Source organism: Dasypus novemcinctus, chromosome 23, assembly GCF_030445035.2.
Source record: "Dasypus novemcinctus isolate mDasNov1 chromosome 23, mDasNov1.1.hap2, whole genome shotgun sequence".
Lineage (NCBI taxonomy): Eukaryota > Metazoa > Chordata > Mammalia > Cingulata > Dasypodidae > Dasypus > Dasypus novemcinctus.
This window is the reverse complement of record NC_080695.1, coordinates 45,242,579-45,269,669: the sequence shown is the minus strand read 5'-3', so window position 1 is coordinate 45,269,669 and position 27,091 is coordinate 45,242,579. Positions and strand designations below refer to the sequence as shown.

The 27,091-nt window shown below is 41.3% G+C and overlaps 1 pseudogene; it reads left to right on the top strand.

Annotated features, from left to right (window-relative positions):
• The first annotated feature begins 23,150 nt into the window (after positions 1 to 23,150).
• LOC101424484 (signal peptidase complex subunit 2 pseudogene) lies at positions 23,151 to 23,788 on the top strand (annotated as a pseudogene).
• Positions 23,789 to 27,091: the final 3,303 nt, after the last annotated feature.

The following is a 27,091-nucleotide window of genomic DNA, read 5'->3' as shown; positions in this document are numbered from 1 at the left end:
CCTCAGGTGCCTGGCACCCAGGAGGCCCTCTGTACATGTATACTTAATGACTGCATGAATGGAGGCAGCTGAATGTACACCTGCTTAGGGTGCAATCAAAGCACCACTTGTGAGCTATAGGACATTGGGCAGGTCACTCCACCCCTCTGAGACCCAGGGGTGGAGATTAAAGGGCATAATGACACTGGGGCTAGGAACCCTCCCTGGACATTGACACTGAGCAGCTATTTTGTCAAGGAGTGAGCTCTACCTTCCACTCAGCATAGCCACCCCTGGGAGTAGACCAATGGCTGCCATAGCACCCACAGTATACAAAGGAGGACACTGAGGCAAGCCTCCTTATCCATGGCTGGGTCTTCGGAATCTGTGCTTGAATGGGGGTATAGACCAAGTGCCTGCTAAGCTTCTCCAGCTGTGGGTGACTTGGCTCTGAGAAGCCAGCTTGCCAGATCCTACCACCTAACTATGCCCAAGCTCCAGACAGAAGCAGCCCAAGCCTCACAGCACATGGAGGAATGCAGCCCTTGTGTAGAGTGGTTCTGGACTCTGACCTTTGTGACCTTGAACCCCTTGAGTCCCTTCTCATGAAAGGGGACCATTTGTGGGGACTGACTGGGGCCGTTCTCTTCCTACTGTCTTCCAGTCCAGGGTGGTAGAGCTATGCATAAGCAAACAGACTCAAATTCTCTTAGGGAACCTTCTGATGCTGGAGTCTGTCATGCCCCATTTCTTGCCACAAGTCACCGAGGGCTTGGGAGTACCACTCTGAGCTCCAATCTTCAACGATCCTGTGGTGCAGTTGTCCCTCCTTTGACTCATACCCAGTGTGAAAATGAACTGACCCTGAACACAGCTGAAACCTGCTCAGCGCAGACTGTCCAGGCAGGCACATCTGAGAAGCTGGAAGAGCCCGTGGCGCCTGCCTTCCGGGACAGCGACTTTCACACCAACCAGCTCCTGTTGATGTGGGCTATGGGTGGGAGGCTCTTTGTCTCTTCAGAGATAACCTAAGCTTTCTGTCCTGACTTGTGGGTGTGGGACAGTAAGAAGCTGCAGTCCTACCCTTGGTGACCATGGCAATGACTCCAGTCCTGGGAGACCACTGAGCAATGCAAACTCTATATACATACCAGTCAGTCCAGGGAAACTCTGATGGTAATGATGCTGAAACTTAAGGGAACTTGGACTTGACCTCGAATGAGAAATATAATATAGCCTGTGCATAAATTCAAAATCATCTAATTCTGTATCCAAGTGTGCCTAGTCTCTAGAAATCCAGTTAAGTGATATAGGCTTTGAATGTTCAGAAAGGATGTAAGACTAATTGTGTATTCAAGGTTGCATCCAGATGGAATGTGAGCAAGATGTTAATTCAAGGTCACCTGAAATGTGGGCGATATGTTAATTCAAAACATATCTGGTACTCAGGCAAAGACTTAAGTAACAAAGAAAGTAGTTTTCTTTGATAAAAGCACCATTTGACTCCCCACCCTGTATAAAAGGAACTTAAAAATCTTGTTCGGGGCTTGGGTTTGAAACAGAAAGCTCCCAAGTATGGCCATCTGTTAATAAATCATTTTTCCTTCTCAAAATCATTTCTGAGTCCAGGCCTTTCTATATGCAAATAATTGAACCTCTCTCAACTTCTACAACACTGTTACCCCACTGAATCTACACCACCACCCAACATGTTGCACAGCACATGTTGAATCTGCACAGCACAATGATGAATCTGCCACCCACTAGCTGTGGGCCTTGGCCTTGTCATTTAACACTCTAGACTCATTTGCACCTCTTAAAAGCAGAATGCTAAGAGGACTTAACTCCTAGGGTTTTTGTAAAGACTAAGTGGATAATCCATGGAAACTGCCTCCCTGGACCCTGGCTCAGTGGGAAGGGCACTGGAGGGGCAGAGGTAGTTGATACGTAGTGTTTTTCTCTATCCCATGAAAATGCTTCCTGTATTCTTCCTCACTGGCCCTTGGAGCTTGGGGGAAGCCTGTTTTTCCATCTGTAAAGAAGGCTTGAGATTCCAAGCAGTAAGTCCCATCCTGGGTTTAGCTAGTGCAGGGATCACTAGGGGCTTACAGCGCCCCCCCCCCAACCCACTAGATATCCAAGAAGGCAAAGTTCAGGGCTCACTCATTTAAAAATGTACATAAAGTGCCCACTGTATGCAAGAGCATTTTTAGGCACTTAGCCTAACTCAGTTAACAAAGGAGACAAGAGTCCCTGCTTTTCTGGGCTCCATTGCTGTCAGCGAGTCAGAAGGTAACAGGACTGGGCCCATAAGTAAAACAAGACACCTTCATTGTCTCACATAGAAATACACGAAATCACCTGTATTTGATGGGGATGGCAATGCCACCAACTAAAAACAGCACTTGGGCTCTAGGTGTGGAGAGAGGGGAAGGACTCGTCTTACCACAGACCACTATAGAGAGTTGGGGATTGAGGCAAGATTGGCACAGGGCAGAGCTCTGTGTCCACACATGCCTTGTTTCCAGCTAGAGGGCTGAAGTCTAGGGGCTTCCCCCACAGAAAGAAAAGAGTCAAATGGGGGTGTGAATGGGACCTGGGTGCCACGAGAGGTTCCTTAACTGGGAAAGTCTTTGGAATGGCTTCAGGGACAACAGGGTGGCCAGGCTGGTTCTCAGAAGAGAGCCAGCTCTTCTTCCTAGGCTGCTCCAAGTGGCTGCTGGGATGGGGGATCCTAGGGCTCTGAGGCTGAGGAGTTTTCAGGACTGGGTCTTGGGGACTCCTGAGAGCTTGTGCTCATCCCTACTCCACCCAATGCCACAGGATGTCATCTAGGGCACTTTCCCATACATGGGGACAATCCTCATGCAGTTTACACCACTTTACCTGTGCTAGGTAATTTTTAGGGTTAAATGGCCTCTCCTTCTTGTGAGAATTTTTATGTTCTTGGATATCTGTGAGGCTGCTCACCTAAAGTCTCTTGTGTTATCATCCATGAGGATGTCTCCTTCTGTGCATGATGGAGAAATAAGGACTGGATGTGCCTTCCCACCATAACTAATAAAAACACTAGACAGAATATGTGAACCCACAGTTCTCAGGTGCTGGATGCATCAGTGTACAGCAGAGATCCCTGAGGGAAGGGAGGCTGTGAGGTGATGGCCCCCAGCCTGTGGACAGTTCACAAGCTACAGTGCAGTCCAGAGGGGCTTGGCAGGGTCCTGCACTGAGGATATGCAGCAGGGAGTCAGGAAAGTCATGACAGCTACTTCTGCAGGCAGAATGCCAGAGGGAGAGAGCTGCCTACAGAGGAAAGGGCTGAGCAGGAAAGACAGCCCCAGAGCAATCGAGAGGCCTCCCCTTGGGTCTTCAGCTGCCCCAGCACATGTCCAAAATCCACCAAAGACTTCTGGAGAAAGCAGGAGAAACTACAGGCAGTGCAGGCCTCAAAACTCACCTGAGACTGGGAACAGGTCAGGTTTCCACCAGTCACCATGGGAAACACTAATAATTTACAGAAGTTTGGGCATCAGAGGGTATTGCCTCTCTAGTGGGGAATAATTAGTCCTTGACTAAAGGTTGCTGTGGTTCCACCTAACATAGAGTAAAAGCAACCCTGGACAGGACCAAACTGCAGCCCAGAACAGAGCTCCAGGCTGTTGAAAGGAAAACAAAAATATCTAGCATCCAATGATATGCAATTCACAATGTCTATCATCCAACAAAAAATTACCAGATATGTAAAAAAGCAGGAAATACTCCCTATAAAGGGGGAAAAAAACCAATCGTTAGAAGCAGACACTGAAATAACACAGGTTGTAGAATTTACAGAAAGGGACATTAAAAACATTATAACAATTATCTTCCCACCTGAATACTTTTATGGACAACAGAAAACTCCCCTCCAAGAGTGTCAGAGACGAATGGAGTCATCATATGAAGTCTCATCTCAATCCTGAGAGGGAGCTATTTTTATCTCTGAATTCATAGTTGAAACAAATTCTTTAAAATCATGAGTGGGGAATAGAACTTCATCTTTCTGTGGGCAGAGTCCATAATCTTTCCCAGATTCCTTGACTCTCCAGGGCAGGGGTTCTAGAACTGGAACTTGAAATTCAAAAAACTTGAATTGAACTTGAATTGAAATTCAAAAAAAACATTACTTTTGTGGAGATGAGGTGGTGTGGGTGTGATATCTTGATTAAACCATACACAGCATAGTGTGGACTTAGGAAGGGATCCACGGTTTTCACCTGACTGGCAAAGGGGTCTGTGGAACAAAAAGGTTAAGCACCCCTGTTCCAGGGGCCAAGTCACTGTGGCCAGGGAAGCAGGCCCTCGTGCAGTCAGGAGAGTCCCACGGGTCCTGAGAGCCACAGGGTAGGCCGATCTCAGGGCTGGGGCACATTTCACCCTGGGAGAGATGATTAGGTACCAGGAAAGGGGAAAGGGTTGGGGATGTCATGGGGACTGATGAACAGGTTTTGGATATATGTTCATTAAGAAACCTGTGAAATAGTCATGACTTTTTACTCTACAATTCCAATTCTGGCAGCTTATCTGAAAATGGAATTGGAAAGGTTTTGTATGAAATAAAGAATGTAAAATATCTCATTAATATATTTTATATCTACATTTCAAAATAATATTTTTGATATTGAATTCAATACAATATATTATAGCCATTCTTATCCATTTTTCAGTTTTTAAAAATAATATCTCCATGAAAATGTCATATGTATGTGTGGAATCATTATATTTCTCTTTGGCAACACAGCAATAGAGTGTGCTAACACAAACACATGCACACATATATTTGTGTTATGCACTGAAAATTTCTTTAAGGATACACAAGCAACCATTAACACTGTGCCCTCTGTTTGCTCTGGGACAAAATATTGCTATCTGAGTTGGAGGAAGAATCATTTTACACTATTTCTTTGCATGTTTACAAAGGAAAGAGCCTGTATCTACATTAGAATAATGCGAAGGGAAATTTCAAAGGTGGCACAGTGCTCATGCTTTCCTCTAGTCCCATAAATCACAGAAGGGAGGCAGAGCAGTCATCACTCATGTGATAGATATGGAAACTGAGGTTCAGACCAGGGAAGTAAGTGGATCTGGACCCAGACCAGGGCTGTGAGAATGGGCAGGAGTGCAGGCTTCCTTGTTCCATTCCTTCTCCTCCCTGTGGCCCCCACCCATGGCTCTGCAACCTGCTCAGCACTGTGGTGGACCATGGTTGTCATCAGCTGCAGGCAGGGCAGGGTGCAGCAGCAGCATCCACCTGCTGACTGGGCCTGGGAGATGAAGGAAGAGAGAGGGTGAGGCAGGGCTGTCATGAGAGCTGGGGTCCCTTCCTGCCAGGAGAGACTGCTCTTGGATGCCACCTGCAAGAGGCCCATGCTTTGGGCAGGCAAATAGGGAAGGTGAAAGGGCAGGATGCTCTAGACAGGTGGGAAATGGCCTTGGGCTTCCTGTAAGTGTATGTGTGTATGCATGTGGGGGGGGGAGGGGGGAGAGAGAGAGAGGGAGGGGGAGAGAGAGAGAGAGAGAAATGCCTTAGACCCTAAAATTCCATTGATGTCTACATGCTAGTGTTCCCTAAACATGTAGGGCCATCCCCTCTTCTCGCACTGATAACCTTGAGGTTGATACTTCTGATGTCCTTGAGTCCCCCTGGTGTGCCTTTGAGCCTACTTAACTGCCTGGGGGCTCAGTGTGATTTCCTAATGCCTTGCACCCCTGAGCACAGTGCAGATCCTGAGAGAAGCTGGGAATGTATAACAAGTAAAAATGTCTATGGGTCACAAAGATTTGCTCTGTAGCACCTTTCTTGGGCAGTTATTTAATTTTGGGAGGATATTGTTTCCTCTGTTGTAAAAATGGAGATGACAATGCTTACTCCTCAGTGTTGTGGTGAAAATCAAATGAAGATTCTATGCAGAAAGTCAAACTCATTGTAGGAGCTCAGTTCTATATGCATACATTTATTAATATTTGTTTATTCATCTATTCCTGCCAATAGATGTGATTGTCCTTCCACCCAACCACTATTCTTGGCACCAAAAAAAAAAAAAAAAAAAAAAAGACCCAAGCAGATGGGGTTCCCCAAAATGTGGGAAACCTGCAGAGTTTTATGTTGTCTCCCTTTACCATCTGGTGAGTTCCAAAGTCCCGTGGAGCCTTGTTGGGCACCTGTCCCTGCTCTGTAGCACCTGCTCCTCCCCTTCCTCTACCCACTGCAAGCACATCTCCACTCCCTCCACTGGCCCTTAGTCAGAGATCACCTTTTATGTGCTCAGAGACTTTGTCCTGCCCAATTACACTTTACAATTACTCTTGCTTGAGTTTAGGAGACTTAGTGCCATAGACTTTCTATAGAAGACATGTGCATAATGTACACAATCTGGACCCTGCCTATTGCAATGGAATTCTGAGTAAAGCCAAGTGCACACTTTTCTGCTGAAGACACTGAAGGCCTCCCAGAGACCTCTTACCTGTAATAGACCAAAATGTGGAAGAGATAACTCACACATGTGAGGGAGGCAGGCAAAATGGTCACCACCCAGACTCCTGAAAGGGACAGGATGACATGGGGGACCTTGGAAAATAGACCAGAAATAGTATTTTCTAAACATCACATCAGGAAGGTAAGACAGAAGATACCATAATCCCTGAAGATTTGTTTTGGTAAATAAAATTTTGGCTTGTTTTTCTTGTACATTTTAGATGAACCCCACTTGATATACAATATTTGCTACACAATCCTCTACTTGTTACTAATGTTTTCACTCTCCAGTATGTAAAGGAAGAGAAAATGGAGTATACACATCATAAGAGTCACTGGCGTTCTTCACTCACATTTGAACTTGTTTGGGTGGTGACCCACCTCTAAGGACACAGCAGCCACATGCAGGATGACTGGAACTGAGAGACCTTGGCTATCGTTCATCCATTTTCAGGATGTTTTTAATATTTATAATTTCATTTGCTTTAAAATTCATTTAGTGTGTTTGTTAGAAAAAGAGAGGAGGAGGAGGAGGAGGAGGAAGAGAAGCAGCACCAAAAGCAGCAAGGAGAAAGAAACATGATTGGTTTAAAAGCTCCTGTAGGGGGCGGGGCAAGATGGTGGTTAAATGAGTGCACCTGATAATCTCTCCTGCAAAGAAGCAACTGGGCAGCATTGGAAATTCTTCGGGACCAGGCTGTTTCAGGATTTTGCAGGGCAGGAGGTGTCTGGACATCAATTTGGTGGGAAGGTAACAGAGAAAATTTGTGTATAAGATATAATTGAGGCTCTATTACACGGAGGTGGGGGCTGCGTGCAGGACGCTCCCTCCTGGGGTGGGCGGAGCCCCGGCACTGGCACTGCAGTGGCGATTCCTGGAGGCTTTGTGGTACTAGGGAATTCATAAGCCCTGAGAGGGCTATTTGGGGGCTAACAAGGCAGGAGGCCTTCGCAGACCGATATGGGGAGACAGACAGGAGTTTTATTGCAAGGCAGGGAATTTTTGATCACAGACACAAATAATAGCGCTTCCACCTACAGCCCCGCCCCGAAGGCCGGCTGCCGATCTGCAGCGGCCTTAAATCGCTCACAATAAAGAGACCTCACCAGGAGGCTGTTTCAGGGGCTGGCAGGGTGGGAGACGTCTGGAAGCCGATTACGGGAATATTTTGTGAAGCGTGGGAATTTAGGTTTCAGACACTGAAATTGGCGCTTATGGCTGGAACCCCGCCCCCTGGGCCTGGCTACCATCTGCAGCATCATTAAATTGGCTGCAGTGTAGAGGCGCCCCAAGGTGGCTGTTTTGGGGGATTGCAGGGCGGGAGGTATCTTGAAGTCGAATTGGTGATACAGCCACAGAAGAGACCCTAGTGAGAGGGTGAATTGTGGGGTTCTGACACATAGGTCAGAGTTTATGGATGTAACCTCCCCCATAGGGCTGGCACCCAGCTGCGGGGATCCCTGAAGGCTGTGTTGCACTGCGGTGCTCCCAGTCTCCCTGTTAACCAGATTTGAGGTTGCCAGGTCTGTGTCCCCTAAACCCTGTTGGCCCACACCCCAGAGACTCACACCTCTTGAGTCTGCAATATCACAGACTTTCCATCCCTGAATCCACCATGCCCTGAGGTCCATCTAAGGTCCTTGAATGTCCTAGCCCTCAACATTTGCATTTTTTCTTTTTTGTTTTTTTGTTTTGTTTTTTGTTTGTTTATTTTTATTTTATTTTTTATTTTTATTGTCCTGATTGCTAACATTGCATTATCTCCTAGTCTTTTCTCTCATTGTATCCCCCAAGGTCTTTTTTTTTTTTTTTTCCAGTTATATAGGGGGAGGTTTTGTTGTTGCTGTTGTGGTTGTTCTACATCTTTTTTTCTTTTCCTTACTTGTTCCCCTCCCTTTACCCACCCCTCTTTTTCTTTCTTTCTTTCTTCTCTTTTTTTTTTTTTCTCTCTTGTCCCTCATTTTCTTCTTATTTTATTTTATCTTAATTATACAATAGGTGTTGCAGGGAACACCTCACATTTGCTGGGTTTCCTCATCCTCCGTTGCATCATTTCTGTGTAAATTGATTTTGGCTACCTACACTATCCCCTTTCCCCCACATCTTGATATCCTCCATCATCTACTGTCACTCCTATATCCCACCTCCCTTTCTTTGAACCCCAAATTGTCTAACTCTTAATTTCTAATACCTTTGTTTTGTTTTCTGTCTTTTATCCACTCTTGAAACTATTGCATTTCTTATCTCTTGCCCTCTCTCATGAAAACAATAGCTTTTTAATTCATACCATATTCCTCCCATATTCAGTCGACTACCTCATTATAGGTACTCTACCTACTGCTATAACTCTACACAACTTACATGAATCTAACATCCATCCTCCCAGATCTCATATTGTTGCTCTGTTAACATATATCACCAACACTACTTTACACTTTTTCCTTGCTTACACAATTGCCTTTCCCTGGCCCTAATACTTTCCTTCAAAGTGAACTCAGCCAGCAATAAGAAATTAGAAGAAGAAGAACAAAGTGACAAAGAAAAGATATAACACTTACACAAAAACAACAGCTAATTAATCCCCAAGACTAGACAAAGAAGCTAAGGAACTGATTAAACCCATCAAGAAAAAATGATGACCAGACAGTAACAAAAATCTACAAACCAAAAAAGTAATCAGGAAAACATGGCTGAATCCAATGAACAAACTAAAAACCAGGAAGGGGAGCAGAACTTTGCACAAGTAATTAAAGATCTCAGAACATATATCACTGACAAATTTAATGAAGTAAAGGAAGAGGTTAATAATATGAAGACAACACTTGGAGGGGAAATTGCAGACATACGCAAAAAGATAACAGATATTATGGGAATGAACACCACAGTTCAAGAAATCAAAAATACACTCGCAGCAAGTAACAGCAGATTAGAAGAGGCAGAGCAGAGAATTAGCGATGTGGAAGACAGTACATCAGAAATCAAACAGAGAGTAGAATTGGTCAATAAAAAGATAGAAAAAATCCAGCTAGGACTAGGGACCTGAGTGACAATGCAAAATGCACAAACATACGTATTATAGGCATCCCAGAAGGAGAAGAGAAGGGAAAGGGGTCAGAAGGAGTGTTGCAGGAAATAATGGCTGAAAACTTCCCAAATCTACTGAAAGAAACAGATGTACATATCCAAGAAGCACAACAAACCCCAAACTTCATAAACCCCAACAGGCCCACCCCAAGGCATATACTTGTTAAATTATGCAACGCTCAAGACAAAGAGAAAATTCTAAAAGCAGCAAGAGAAAAGAAAACCATCACATACAAGGGAGGCTCCATAAGATTAAGTGCTGATTTCTCATCTGAAACCATGGAGGCAAGAAGGCAGTGGTATGATATAGTCAAGGTACTAAAAGAAAAAAAAATTCCAACCAAGAATACTCTATCCAGGTAAACTAGCATTCAAAAATGATGGAGACTTCAAAATATTCACAGATAAACAGAAATTGAAAGAGTATGCCAACAAGAAACCTCCCCTTCAAGAAATTCTAAAGGGAGTTCTGCAGGAAGAAAGGAAAAAACAGGACAGACAGAGTTGGAGGAGAGTGTAACAGCAACAAAAAAAGACAAAAAGAGAAGAAAAAACAAACAAACAAAATATGACAAACACAAGCCCAATCAAAATATGGCTAATATAAATAATTCCTTGAAAGTAATAACACTGAATGTCAATGGATTAAACTCACCTACCAAAAGATTCAGACTGGGACATGGGATAAGGAAATATGACCCATTTATATGCTGTCTACAAGAGACACATCTTAGACCCAGAGATTCATGGAGGCTGAAAGTGAATGGTTGGAAAACAATCTTACAAGCAAACAATAACCAAAAAAAGGCAGGAGTAGCTATATTAATATCAGACAAAATAGACTTTTTTTTTAATTTTTAAAAAATTTTTTATTGACTTTCTAATAATATTACATTAAAAAAATATATATATGAGGTCCCATTCAACCCCACCCCCCCACCCCACCTCTCCCCCCCCAGCAACACTCCTTCCCATCATCATGACACATCCATTGCATTTGGCAAGTACATCTTTGGGCACCTCTGCACCTCATGGTCAATACAAAATAGACTTTAAATGCAAAACAACTGTGAGAGACAAAGAAGGATACTACATATTAGTGAAAGGGACAATCTGTCAAGAAGAATGACAAATCATAAATATTTATGCTCCTAACAAGGGTGCCTCTAAATACATGAGGCAAACGCTGGAAAAACTAAGTGAAAGAATAGAAGCATCTACAATTATAGTGGGGGATTTTAATACACCACTATCAACTCTGGACAGAACATCTCAAAAGAGAATCACTAAAGAAACAAAATATTTGAACAGTATATTAGAGGAGCTGGATCTAATAGACATATACAGATCATTACACCCAAACAAAACACAGCAGGATATACATTTTTCTCAAGTGCACGTGGATCATTCTTCAAGATAGACCATATGCTAGGCCACAAAGAAAGGCTTAATGAATTCAGAAAGATCAAAATCATACAAAATAATATCTCTGACCACAGTGGAGTGAAGCTGGAAATTTTCAAGGGCCAGAGGCCCAGATTTCACACCATGATTTGGAAATTAAACAGCACACTCTTAGAAAAACAGTGGGTCAAAGAGGAAATCTCAAAAGAAATCAATGACTACCTTGAAACAAATGATAATGATAACACAACATACCAATATTTATGGGATGCAGCAAAAGCAGTACTGAGAGGGAAATTTATAGCCATAAACTCATATATCAAAAAAGAAGAAAGACAAAAATTGAAGAACTAACTGCACATTTGGAGGAATTAGAAAAAAAACAAAGTAATCCAACAGGAAGAAGGAAGGAAATAACAAAGATAAGAGCAGAACTAAAAGAAATAGAAAATAAGAAAGCACTTGAAAAGATAAACAAGACCAGGAGCTGGTTTTTTGAGAAGATCAATAAAATTGACAAACCTTTAGCGAGACTAACAAAGAAAAAAAGAGAGAAGATGCAAATACACAAAATAAGAAATGAGAAAGGAGATATCACCACTGACCCCACAGAAATAAAGACGATCATAAGAGGATACTTTGAAAAACTATATTCCATCAAAAATGACAATTCAAAGGAAATGGACAAATTCCTAGAAACACATAAGCAGCATATATTGACAAAAGAAGAAATTGATGATCTCAACAAACCAATCACAAGTAAAGAGATAGAATCAGTCATTAAAAACCTCCCAACTAAGAAGAGCCCAGGGCCAGATGGCTTCACAGGTGAATTCTACAAAACATTCCGGAAAGAACTAACACCAATCCTGCTGAAACTCTTCCAAAAAATCAAAACAGAAGGAACATTGCCTAACTCATTCTATGATGCCAACATTACCCTAGTACCAAAGCCAAACAAAGACACCACAAGAAAGGAAAATTACAGATCAATTTCTCTAATTAACCTAGATGCAAAAATACTTAACAAAATACTTGCTAATCATATTCAACAACACATTAAAAGAATTATACTCCACGACCAACTGGGTTCATTCCAGGTATGCAAGGATGGTTCAACATAAGAAAATCAATCAATGTAATACACCATATAAACAGATTGAAGGGAAAAAAATCACATGATTATATCTATAGACGCAGAAAAAGCATTTGACAAAATACAGCACCCTTTCTTGATAAAAACACTCCAAAAGATCAGTATACAAGGAAATTTTTTGAACATGATAAAGAGTGTATATGAAAAACCTACAGCCAACATCGTTAAAAATGGACAAATCCTAAAATCCTTCCCTCTAAAGTCAGGAACAAGACAAGGATGCCCACTGTCTCCCCTTCTATTTAACATTGTCTTAGAACTACTTGCTTGAGCACTGAGGCAAGAACCAGATATAAAAGGCATTCAAATTGGAAAGGAAGAAGTCAAAATTTCATTATTTGCAGATGACATGATCCTATACATAGAAAACCCTGAGAGATCTACAACAAAGCTTCTAGAACTCATAAATGAGTTTAGTAAAGTCGCAGGTTATAAGATCAATGCACAAAAATCAGTAGCATTTCTGTATACCAATAATGAGCAAGATCAGGAGGAAATCAAGAAACAAATACCATTTACAATAGTAAATAAAAATATCAAATATTTAGGAATAAATTTAACTAAAGATGTAAAAAACTTATACCCTGAGAACTATATAAGACTGTTCAAGGAAATCAAAGAAGACCTAAATAAATGGAAGAATATTCCTTGTTCATGGACAGGAAGACTAAATATTATTAAGATGTCTATCCTACCAAAACTCATCTACACATTCAATGCAATCCCAATAAAAATCAACACAGCCTTTTTTAAGGAACTAGAAAAACTAACTATGAAATTTATTTGGAAAGGAAAGAAGCCCCAAATAGCCAAAGACATACTGAAAAAGAAAAACAAAATTGGAGGAATCACACTACCTGACTTCAAAACACACTACAAAGCTACAGTAGTGAAAACAGCATGGTATTAGCATAAGGAGAGACACACAGACCAATGGAATTGAATTGAAAGTTCTGGTATAGAACCTCATATATATAGCCATATAATATTCGATAAAGCACCCAAACCCTCTCAACTGGGAGAGAATGTCCTATTCAACAAATGGTGCCTGGAGAACTGGATATCCATATGTAGAAGAATGAAAGAGGATTACCATCTCACACCTTATACAAAGATCAACTCAAGATGGATCAAAGACCTAAATATAAGAGCCAAGACCATTAAGACCTTGGAAAGCAGTGTAGGGAAACATCTACAGGACCTTGTAATAGGAAATGGCTTCATGAATATCACACCAAAAGCACAAGTAGCAAAAGAACAAATAGATAAATGGGACTTCCTCAAAATTAAAGCCTTCTGCACCTCAAAGGAGTTTGTCAAGAAAGTAAAAAGGGAACCTACGCAATGGGAGAAAATATTTGGCAGCCATATATCCGATAAGAGATTTATAACTTGCATATATAAAGAAATCTTATATCTTTAAAAGAAAAAGATAAACAACCCATTTAAAAAGTGGGAAAAGATTTAAACAGACACTTCTCCAAAGAAGAAATACAAATGGCTAAAAAGCACATGAAAAAATGCTCCAAATCTCTAGCTATCAGGGAAATGCAAATCAAAACTACAATGAGGTACCATCTTACTCCCATAAGATTGGCAGCTATGAAAAAACAGAAGAATACAAATGCTGGAGAGGATGTGAAGAAATGGGAACACTCATCCACTGCTGGTGGGAATGCAGAAGGATCCAACCATTCTGGAAGACAGTTTGGCGGTCTCTCAAAAAACTAACCATAGATTTGCCATATGACCCAGCAATACCACTGCTGGGTATATACCCAGCAGAACTGAAAACAAGGACACAAACCGATATATGCACACCAATGTTCATAGCAGCATTGTTCACTATCGCCAAAAGTTGGAATCAACCCAAATGCCCATCAACAGTTGAGTGGATCAATAAAATGTGGTATATACATACAATGGAATACTACTCGGCTTTAAGAACAAACACATTACAAACATACGTGATAACATGGATGAATCTTGAGAACCTTATGTTGAGTGAAGCAACCCAGGCATTGAAGGACAAATACTACATGACCTCAATGATATGAAATAAGCAGGTTGCCTCAGAGAGCTAGTGACTGGAAGATAGGCTTACAGGAAATTGGGGGGTAGAGGAAGGATGTAAGCTGACATCTACATGGATGAAATCTATGATAAGCTGGAGGTAAGTATATGTACAAGGAAGGGGTAAGATGGTGGCATAAGGTTACCTTTGGGGGGGCTTTGCAGGCTTGAGGGGTCTAGGGATGGGCAGATGGGTAATATTGCCCAAGCAATTGGGGGGAGGGTAGGGCAACATACGAACATAAGAGATTGTCAGGTGTTGTTTGAGAGTATAATGCTGAGAAAAACTTTTCAAAATATAATTAGGAAAGTTATCTGTTTAAGATACTCAGAGGGGATAATCTGACGCAGGACAGACTCCTAGGGAATATCTGAATGCTCATTTTGCCAGAGTGGGTTATACCATTGGGTAGAGACCCATATAATGAGAGTGAAGCTAAACCTACATCCTGGGGAGGACTAATGCCATCAAATAGAGAGAACTGCATCTCACAAGAGAAAGGGTGGCTTCCAGGGCATTAGGGCAGTTGAGCAAGTCAAGCCATCAACACTGCTGCAAGTATCTCTGAACATGGCTCCTCAAGAAATGAAGATTGACTGTCACTGTGGGCCCCAAGGGGAGGGGGAAATAGATATTGAATAGATGGAACCAAAGTAAATGTGAGAGCAAAAGAAGTGTTTCACAAGAGTACACAAGGATGGATATAAAACATGTAATATTACACCAAAAAAATATAGGGGACGACAGACTAATAATGTAAACCATAATGTAAAACATAGGATAACTAAAAAATTTAGAAAACTGTATAGCCTAAAGTATAAACCAGAAGGTAAACACAAATGTCACCTTGTTTGAAAGCTATTTTCTCAATATCTGTACATCAGTTTCAGTAAATATGATATGAATAAGTTAAAAGATTATTGCTGTGGAAGGGAAAAGGTTTTATAATGGATATGTGGAAGTACTGTATATTGTATATATGAATTACTGTGATCTAAGGCTCTTGGGAAGAGAAGCTCAATAATTAGGAAAAAAGAAAAGAAAAAGATAAGATGTAGAATTTTTCCAAATCAATATGTATCCTATATCTAACCTTTAAACTCATCGCTATATTCCATTTTACTAGTAAGGGAACGTGACATTATATTGGGCTTCACTTTTCAGGAAGTTTTGGATCACAGAGTGGTTCAACAATGACAGCGGAGGAATCCTGGTATGGGATGTTATGGACAGGCGATATATGTTTGACAGGGAGTTATACAGGGCATGTGTCCAGGGGGCATGGAAATGTTTGGATATACTCATAGTGGAAACGATTAAAAACAACAGCTGGGGGGGTACTGGGTTCCTGGCTGGGGGGTGGTTCCTAGGGGAGCAGCGGCAGTCCCCCAGGTGCAACGGTAAGGACCAGGAAGGAATGAGGGTCCAATAGTGAGCCTCTGATACTAATGACTATGCTTGTGAGCCTATACACCTGAAATAAGAACAAGGCCTAGAGCAGCACTTTGCCTAAGAGTTCCCTCCTGACAGCCTCCGTGTTACTCAAATGTGGCCAGTCTCAAAGGCAAACTCAGCATGTAAATGCAATGCATTTCCCCCAGCGTGGGACATGACACCTGGGCATGAGCCTCTCTGGCACCAAGGGATCACTACCAAGTACCAGCTGATGATGTAAGTAGAAAATGACCTTGAATTAAAGGTTCAACGCAGACCAGCAGAATATCCCTGTCTACATATAATAACAGGAGTTAAAAATGCTTTTTGACCTAAAGTAAGGGGGAAATGGAAAGGACAAATGAGTTCATATGGCTATGAGTCTCTAAAAAAGAGTCTGGAGGTTGTCAGAAGGATTGCCCTTATGCACACCTGAGCAGAGTCTCAGAGACAGATAAAGTAGATACAACCCCAGGTATTTGTCCTTTTGAGGGCTAAAGAGACCCACAGATTCTATGGTCATGGCAGATGGGGTTCACTGCCATGTCAGTTGACCCTTCTTTGGAGCTGGTGTTTCTGTGTGATGGAGCTGGACTCAGATGGGATCTCTGTTCACAAGCCTTTCATGCTACTTTACTGGAATTGTAGTTGGTTCTGAGGTTTAAGATATATCTAGGGGATTTGAATCTCTGGACTGACAATATGATAGCCAGGCCCTAAGCGTCAACAGACTTCAGCTCCTACACTCTGATTTATTGGACTTACCCCACTCAGCTAACATGGAGTTGAAGAAGGTCAACCACCACACCATGGAGCCTAGAGTGCCTACAACTGAAAGCAGGAGTATTGCATCCAGTATCCATGTGGAATCTAAGCCCCCTCTTGACATAGATGTGGAATGGACACAACTAAGCCAAGGTCCACAGGAAGGAGGAATACACTAAGGATTAGAGGGGACTTAATGATATTCTATTCATGAACTACTGTGGTTAATAATCGAGAAAATGTGGCATTGGTGTGGAAAAAGTGGCCATGGTAGCTGCTGGGTGCGGGGAATGGGAGGAAGAGATGAGATGTGGAGGCATTTTCAGGACTTGGAGTTGTCCTGGGTGGTGCTCCAGGGACAATTGCCAGACATTGTATGTCCTCCTATGGCCCACTGGATGGAACATGAGAGAGTGTGGGCTATGGTGTGGACCACAGGCCATGGGGTGCAGCTATGCCAAGAGATATACTCACCAGATGCGATGGATGTGTCATGATGATGGGGAAGAGTGTTACTGTGGGGAGAGTGGTGGGGTGGGCGCAGTGGGGGTGAATGGGGACCTCATATTTTTTTAATGTAATATATTTTTAAAAAATGAATAAATAGAGTAGAATTTGGGGGAAAAAAAGCTGCTGTAAAAGCTTACACTCAATAGTGCACAAAAAGCATTTTACCAAATCCAACAAAGTTTTTGATTAAAAAAAAAAAGAAAAATACCCAAAAGAACCAGGAATGGAAGGGAACACCTCAGTAGGTAGAGCGGCAGAGACATTCAGCCTGGCTGTGTTGCGAGCGACTAGAGGAACACACACTCTCTAGTCCACACACTTTTGGGCACACCCAAAAGATGACACACCAGCACTGAGCCAAATGTCTCCAGCCCCGCCTCGCCCTCCTCTTGTAAGCCCTCCACCTATCAGTTATGCCCTGTAAGCCAAACCGCTATATAAACGCTGCAACTTCCTCAATAAAGCAGACGTACATCATGAACCCGTCTCCAGAGTGAGCCTATTATCTCCGTCGTCCTTACCCCAATGAGCCCCCCGTTCAACACACCTCACCTGATAAAGGGCACATATGAAACTCTCAGCTAATGTCACACTTACAGATAAAAGACTAAAAATTATACCCTAAGATCAGAACAAGAGAGCAAAGACTGCTCTTGCTAATTTTATGTTGCTCTGGAGGTGTTAGCCATGGCAATTAAGCAGGAAAATTAGGAAATAAAAGATATACAGTTTGCAAAGGCATAACAAAAATTATCTCTATTGACCAATGACATAGTCTTTTATGTAGAAAATCCCCTAGAATCAACTGAAAAAATTATTATATCTAATAAATAAGTTCAGCAATTGTGTAGAATACAATATAAATGAGCAAAAATAAGTTTTATTTTGTACACTAACAATGTACAATCTGAAAATGAAAGTAAGGAAAACAATTCCATGTGCTATGGCATAAAAATGAATAAAATACTTAGGAACAAATTTAACAAAAGAAATACAAGACTTGTATAATGAGAACAAAAAATATTGTTGAAAAAATGAAAGAACCTAGATAAAGGGAAAGATACCCCTTGCTCATGGATTAATAGACTTAATATAGTTATGATGATCAATGTGCCTCAAATTGACCTACAGATTCAGTGCAACCACTATCAAAATCCCAGCTTGTTATTTTTATTTTTATTTTTTGTAGAATTTGATGAGCTAATTCTAAAATTTATCTGGAAATTCAAGGGACCCTGAATAGCCAAAATAATCTTGAAAAGAATGAAATGAGAAGACTCACATGTTCCAATTTCAAAAAGTTAATTCAATGCTACAGTTATGAAAATGGTGTAGTGTGAGCATATGGAGAGCCATAACTTCAATGGAGCAGAATTGAGAATCCAGAAATAAATTATATAGAGTTTCTGTTGTGGTGATGGAAAAATCTGGGCAATGATTGCTGGTGAAGGAGGCAGAATTTTGGGATGGTAATACCACTGAATTGCATATTTGAACAAGGGATAAAAAGGGAAATTTATGTGCTATATAAGTTACCCACAAAAAATAAAACACTTTAGAAATATACTACAGGGAAGCAGACTTGGGCCAATGGATAGGGCTTCCACCTACCACATGGGAGGTCCTTGGTTCAAACCCTGGGCCTCCTGTCCCATGTGGAGCTGGCCCATGCACAGTGCTGATGCACGCAAGGAGTGCCCTGCCATGCAGGGGTGTCACCTGTGTAAGGGAGACCCATATGCAAGGACTGCGCCCTGTAAGGAGAGCCACCTAGCATGAAAGAAAGTACAGCCTGCCCAAGAATGGAACTTCACACATGGAGATATGACACAGCAAGATGACACAAAAAAAGAAACACAGATTCCTGGTGCCGCTGATAAGGATAGAAGCGGTCACAGGAGAACACACAGTGAATGGACACAGAGAGCAGAAAACTGGGGGGAGGGGGGAAGAGAGATAAATTAAAAACAAAAAACAAGAAATATACTACAGCCTGATGTTCTCAAACAGAAGGGTGAATGTCTCTGAAGGGGATGGGAGGCTCCCAATGGAGGACAGGTTACTGTGGCAAGCCTTAAGCATTGTTGCAAGTATCTATGAATCTTGTTCTTCAAGCAGTGAATCTTGGTTGTCACTGTGAGCCCTGAGGGGAGAAGAAGAGAGGAATATAAAGGTTGTAAGTGGGGGTAACTGGGGAGAAATGGAAGTGTTCTGCATCATCCTGCAATGATGGATACAGACCATGTTAAATATAACCAAAATTTATAAAGGTGTATAGCCTAAAATGTAAATCATAATGTAAACCATAATACAACCAAAAATTTATAAAAGTGTAGTGTAATTTATAAACCACAATGTAAACCATAATGTAACCATGGCTTGTAGCTATGTTTCAAAATCTGTACATCAGTTGCATCAAATGTAACATCCACATGTAAAAAGATAATTGCTGGAGAAGGGGTAAAAGTGTTTGATGTTGGGTATATGAGAGTTCCCTATATTCTATATGTGCTTTACTGTGACCTAAAAGTTTTGAAGACATGATTGAAAAAAAAAGGTTGTAGACACTGAGGAAGAAATGGAAGAGCTTGCCTTGCCACTGTACATACAGGGCAACACCTATTAAAGTGATGAAAGGGAAAACATCCAAAAAAAATTTATGATATTTTTCATTTTTTTTAATACCGCAATTTATTTTTTACTTTATTTTGGCTTTTCTAAATTATTATGTATTCTACCTCTAATCTTCAAACCTATTATTACTATTTCATTTTCCTATTAATTGAATTTGGCAATATATTAGATTTCATTTTTGAAGAAATTTTGGATCACAGGGAGATTCAGCTATGGCAGGGGAGGAGCACTGATGTGGGATGCCATTGATGGGAGATGCATGGGAGGGAGAGAGTTCTCCAGGGCATGCCTATAGGGCATATAGATATGTTTGGATGTTCATTGGGTATTGACATAGAGGGTAGAGTATCACATGACAACTGAGTTCCCATTCTGGGAAACTCTGTTGCACTCACCAATGGAGCAGAAAAATTGCCCAAAGTACAAGGGCAAAGACCAGAGAAGAAGGGTGGTCCATTGATGGGCCCTTGATACTGATGACTATACTTATGAGCCTGTGTGCTTGAAATTTCAAGTAGGCCAAGGGCTGCAGGGTGCCTAAGAGTTACCTCCTGAGAACATCCATTTTGCTCAAATGTGGCCACTCTCTAAGCCAAACTCAGCATCTAAATGCATTACCTTCCCCCCAGTGTGGGGCAAGACTCCCGGGCATGAACCTCCCTGGTGCCAAGGGATCACTGTCGAGCACCAACTGGTGATACAACTAGAAAAAGACCTTGAATAAAAGGAGGACATGTAAAGACAAATGAGGTCATATGGCTAAGAGACTTAAAAATGAGTCAGGAGGTCATCAGAGGGGTCACGCTTATGCACATCTCAGCAGGTTCTCAGAGGCAGCAAAAGTAGATACAACCCCAGGTAGTGGTGCTCCTGAGGGCTACAGATACACCCAGGCCCTTCGGTCATGACAGATGGCTCTTGAGTTTGGTGCCTTGACAGCGGGCCCTACTCTGGAATTTGTGCTACTGAGTGTGAGGGAGCTGGGCTCAGATGTGACCTCTCAATGCATGCTTCTTCTGTCACTTTTACTGAATGTGTGGTTGGTGCTGTGGTTGGTGTATGCTCAGGAGACTTGAATCTCTGGACTGTCTATGTGCCAGCTGGAACCTGAGCATGTGCAGAGTTGCAACACCTACTCTCTGGTTTGTTGGACTTACCCAGATCAGCTAACTGGGAGGTAAGGATGATGAACCACCACACCAGGGAACTAAGAGAGTCTACAGCTGCAAGCAGGAGAATTCCATCCATCAGCCATGTGGGATCTAAGCTCCCTCTTATTTAGAGGTGGAGTGGACATCACCATCTCAGCATCCTCAGGATGGAGGAATAAAATATGGATCAGAGTGAATTCACTGGTATTCTACTATAGAATTATTGTGACTCTAGCAATGGAAGAAATTGTATCATTGATGTGAAGACAGTGGCTGCAGGACTTGCTGAAGGCAAGGATAGGGAAAAGAGGTGTGATATTGGGGCATTTTCAGGAATTGGCATTGTCCTGAATGATATTGCAGGTCAGATGCAGGACATTATATATCTTGCCATAATCTACTGAATGGACTGGGGGAGAGTGTAAACTACAACATAAGCTATAATCCATGCTGTCTAGCAATACTCCAAAATATACTCATCAAATGAAATGAATGTATCACACTAATGAAAGAAGTTGTGGGAGAAGTGGGGGTGTGTGGTGTGGGGTATATGGGAACCTCATATTTTTTATTGTAACGTTTTGTTTGATCTATGTATATTTAAAAAATACAAATAAATTAAGTCTGTTTCATCAAAAAATGTTTCCCAAAATTAGAAGGAGAAATATAGTTCCACAATAATGGTTGGAGAATTCAAAATACCACTTTCAATATTGATAGGTCATCAAGACAGAAAATCAAGAAGGAAAAATATTACTTGAACAATACTGTAAAACAATTATAACAGAAATATATAGAACACTTTACCCAACAACAACAGAATACACATTCTTTTCAAGTGCACATGGATCATTCTCCAATATAGAACATTTGTCAGGCCCTAAATCCAATCTCAACAAACTTAAAAAGATTGAAATTTACCAAGTGTCTTCTCTGACCACAATGGAATGAAGCTAGAAATTAATAACAAGTAAAATTAGAAAGTTTACAAATATGTGGAAAATAAACAATATACTCTAAACAACCAATGAGTCAAAGAAATCACAAGAGAAATTTCAAAACATTTAGAGATGAATGAAAAAGAAAACACAACATACTAAGACTTATGGAAGTTTTCCAAGGGAAATTTATTGCTGTAAATGCCTACATTACAAAGAAAAGAGATCACCAATCAATAACCTAACTTCATACCTGAAGGAACTAGAAAATGGAAAGTAAACTAAGCCCAAATTTGTCAGAAGGATGGACATATTAAATATTAGAGCAGAGATAAATGAAATAGAGAATAGAAAAACAATACAATCAATGAACCTAGAAGTTGGTTCTTTGAAAAGATGACTAAATTAAACTTTAGCTATAAAGGCAAAGAAAAAAAGAAAGAGGACAGAAATAACTAAAATTAGGAATGAAAGTAGGACATTACTATCAACTTTACAGAAATAAAAAGGATTATAAAGAATATCATGGGAAGTGTATGTGGCTCAAGTGACTGGGCTTCTGTTTCCATATGGGGGGTCCTGAGTTTGGTTCCCCAGGCCTCCTGTTAAAGGTGAACTGCCCACGCCATGCACTGCAGGCCTGCACTGCAAGCTGAAGCAACAATATGACACAATGATAAAAGAGACACAGAGGAAAGACAATGAGAGACACAACAAAAACAGGGAGCTGAGGTGGCGCAAGCCTCCGAGTGCCTCTCCCCCACATCAGAGGTCCCAGTACTGGTTCCCAGTGCCTCCTAACAAGAAGACAAGAAGAGAAGACAAGCAGACACAGAAGAATGTGTAATGAATGGACACAGAGCAGACAGCAAGCACAGGTGGTAAGGAGGTGGTGGTGGAAATAACCAGAATATAAAATAAATCTTCAAAAATAAATATTTTTAAAAAGAATATTATGAATAATTGTATGCCAACAAATTAGATAAACTAGATGAAATAAAGAAATTCCTAGAAACAAACAAATAACCTAAACTGACTCAAGAAGCAATAGAAAATCTCAACAAAACCATAATAAATAAAGAGACTGAAGCATTTTCAAAAACCTCCCAAAGAAAAAAAGTCCAGGTCCAGAGGTCTTGACTGCTGAATTCTACTATACCAAGTCTGAAAGAATTAATACCAATCTTCTCAACCTCTTCAAATTGTAGAAGAGGGCACACTTCCTAATTCATTCCATGAGGCTAGCATTATCCCAATACCAAAGTCAGTTAAAAACAGCACAAGAAAATAACATTATGATCAATATCCCCTGTGATTATAGATGAAAAAAATCCTCAGTGAAATACTGGCAAATCAAATCCAACACTATATAAAAAGGATCATATACCATGAACAAGTTTGGTTTATTCCAGGAATGCAAGGGTGGGTCAAAATAAGAAAATCAATTGGTATAATATACCACAGTAATAGAATAAAGGAAACAGAAACACACAATCAGAGGCAGCCAAGATGGCAGCAGCAGCTGCACATGGCAGGAAAGTGGCAGGGGTGGTGGTGGAACCGGTGGTGGCCCCAGCAGTGGGACAGACAGTAGCCACAGTGGCTTGTTGGAGAAGTGGATGATTAATGATAAGCCTATAAAAAATTGACAAGTGGGATGCATCAGCCATGAAAAATTCTTTGAATGATTCTACCAAAAAGATTCTTCTGGGAAAGTACAAGTATGTGGAGAATTGTGGTCTAATTGACCACATTTGTACAATCTCCTCTTTTGTTTTTTGCCATAGTGTCTTTCATTGGGGATTATTCACACCCCTTTAAGGGTCCAAGCCCATTTTGTCTTTGTGTGTCATATCCTCATATAAGGAAAAGAGCATCCCATAGTAAAGATTCTACAGGGATGGATCCTGATGACATTTGGCAACCATCCTCCAGTCTCAAAAGATTTGATGACAAATAAAGCCTGAAGCTGACCTTTATCAGTGGAACCTGATCTTTATCTTCCACTGATAAAGCAGAAGAAAACTGAATTCACCGGGTCCATTGATAAGTTACATAATCACAGCAGCACCCTGGTCATGGATACATAGAAACCTGAAATATCCAGGCTCTGTGACAGTCTCACCATAGAAAGAAAAGTAAAATAGTAAATTCTAAAAGCAGCTGTCTTTCTGCTGGATCATGCTGATTTATGGGGTAGGGATGGTAACAAGCAGAGGACTTAAAGTGGATAAAGTAAGAATTTTTTAAATGCCCCTTTTGTCCTGAAATTTTTTATATCTTTTTTTTTCTTTGTCTTTATTTATTTTTTGAATGTTACATTCAAAAAAATATGATGTCCCCATATACCCCCCACCCGCCACACCCCACTCCTCCCCCATAACAACAACCTCCTCCATCATCTGTTCTGGATACACAGGTTTTTCTAGTACAGATATCAGACGTTGTAGTTTTGACGTCTAGCTGTAGCCTTCTTGATCTGCTGATTGCATTGTTTTGATTTGCTTTTCTGGAAAAGCATTTTTGTTAAAAGATGTACAGAGGGAAATGGATGTGGCTGAAGCAGCTGAGCTCCCACCTACCACACAGGAGGTTCCTGGGTTCCATTCCTGTTGCCTCCTGGAGAAGATGAGCAAGACAGTGAGCTAGCAGAATAGGCCAGCACATAGGGCTGATGCGGTGAGCTGACACAACAAGGAGACACAAAGGAAACACAATGAGGCACAGAACAAAGCAGGAAACAGAGGTGGCTCAAATGATTTAATGTCTCTCTCCCACATGGGAGGTTGCAGGTTCAGTTCCCAATGCCTTCTAAAGAGAAGATAAGCAGACACAGAGAGCACACAGTGAATGGACACAGAGCAGACACCAATGTAAACAGCAAGGGGAGGGGAATAAATAAATAAAAATAAATCTAAAAAAAAGACCATCAAAAAAAAAATCTGTACAAACTTCTTCCTTCATCATAGCAGTATTTTATATAATATAGCTTTGTGCCATGTAGCATTTAAATATTTTTTAAATTATTAAACCTGTTGCTGGGTTTATTGTGTTAATTCCTATTTCAGAAGTTGTTCCCCTTAGGAATTCAGGATACAACTTCTTGTGTATGACAGCTTTCCTTCAAATACCATTTTTGTGGGTGTGTGTATATTTAACATTGAGAAATTTTAAAAAAGCACAGCTTTTTAATTTGTTTAAAACAGACCTACAGGTGCAGATGTAGTTAAGTGGTGAGTGTCTACCACCCATGTATGAGATATTGTGTTCAATCCCAAGTACCTCCTAAAAACCCAACAATCAAACCTTCTATTACATTTTATGCTCTTAACCAATTAAAGAAGCCACTGATATTTAGTTTTATTGCCTAGCATATCTCTAGACAATGTTCCTTTGTTTCTTTGTGCCCTTTCTTTACTAGCATTTTCTAAAACTTTTTTCTTTATTTTTTATTAAGAAAGTAAATGTGAAAAAAAAAAACCCACAACTATTTCAACTGGTTATAGAAAACATTTGACAAAATCCAGTATACTTTCATGGTAAAAACACTCAGAAATCTAGGAAGAGAAGAGATAAAGGCAGTTATAATAAACTTACAACAGGGGAGCAGATGTGGCTCAAGCAGTTGAGCACCTGCTCTCCAAATGTGAAGTCCCAGATTTGATCCCTGGTTCCTCCTAAAAACAAAAGCAAACAACAAGCAAACAAATCAAAAAAGAAAAAAAAAACCAACAACCCAGAGCAGCCAATCTGGCTCCAGGGTTGAGCACCTACTTCCCACATAAGAGGTCCAGGGTTCAATCCCTGGCCCTGGTACCTCAAAAAACAACACAACACAAAACAAAAATCCTCACAACAAACTTTCTCAAAAGTGAAAGAATGAAAGATTTCCCCTGAGGATCAAGAACCAGACAAGGGGGAGGTGGGGCAAGATGGCATCTGAGTGAGTGCACCTCACAGTCTCTCTTGCAGAGGCAGCTGACTGGGGTTGGAGTCTTGTCAAGCGGGCGGTTTTGGGAGCTTGCAAAGACGGAGGTGTGTGGACGTCAATTTGGAGAGAAAGCGACAGACGAAGTGCTTGCTAAAGGTAGAATTGCAGGTTGTCATTATGGAGGTTGGAGGCTGTGGGGAAGTGGGACACTTCCCCTTAGAGCTGGTTGCCTTGGTGTTCCCTAAGAGATTGTCGGTTGTGTGGTGGTGTCCCCAAGCCCCGTGATCACCAGATGCGTCATCCCCAGGTCTGTGTCCCTTAAGTCCCCATAGCCCGTGTTCCACATACGTACACACCCTGAGTCTGCAGTGTCCCAAACTTCCCTTTTCTGAGTGCAGCACTTCTGGAGGTCCAGGATTGCCCTAGCCCTCTGGTTTTGGACTGATTCCATGAGTGGGAGGTATTCAGTGGTGTTGCACAAAAAGGGCAGACAAGTCCAGGTTCAAATTTCTGTCCCATTCCCTCTCCCTCCACTTTTTTTTTTGCATGTGGAGAGGCATACTGGCTGGCTTGGGGAGAGTCTGGGAAGAGAGTAGTGGCGAATCTTCTAGAAAGCCCAATTCACCTAAATATGCTAGGATAGGAAACTTGCCCTGGGAGAAGGTGGAGTCAGAAAATAAACTTGCCCTCTCATAGCACGCCTAAAGGAGAGGGACTGTAAGAGGTGTTTTCCAAGCTTCCAATAGACTACTTGGGGTTCCCGGTGAGGTATGGGTGCTCTCTCTCTGGAAATTAAGAGTCATTGTTTTCTGTGCAGAGCTGATTCAAGAAGGACCCTCTTGAATCTCCTACTGGACCTCTCAGGCAGCTTTCCTGCTGCCAGGAAGAGAGGGAAGTGAGGAAGGGAGAAAAGGGGGAACATCAGCTCTCTAAGCATTTTATTTAATGACAAAGATGATTCCTTTCTTGAAACTTTCCCTAGTATTTGATTTGTCTTGCTTTTCCTTCCTCTTTATCCCCCAAGCCCCCTTTTTCCTTCTTTTTTCTTTTTTTCTCTTTCTCTTTTCTTTTTTTTGCTTACTTCCCCCCCTCCCTTTTGTCCCTTTTTGTCCCTCTTTCTTCCTTTCTCATCTTTTTTATTCTTTTTACATTAGGTGCTGCAGGGAGCACTTCACATTTGCTGTATTTCCTCATCCTCCATTTATATTTTTCTGTGTGTATTGATTTTTGCCACCAACACTATCCTCTTTCCTCTACATCTTTCTGTTCTCCATCATTTATTGTTTCTCTTACATTACCCCTCTCATTGTTTGCCCTCTTATTTTTCTGACTTTTTATTTCTAACACCATTGTTCTGTTTTCTGTCTTATATTCATTCTTTGTATTATTGTGCTTTCTACTCTCTTTCCCACTCTCCTGAACACACTGGCCTTTTAATTCACACTATATTCCTCCCCATATTCAGTTTACTGTCTCATTATACATACTCTACTTTTCTTACTGTTATAACTCTACATAT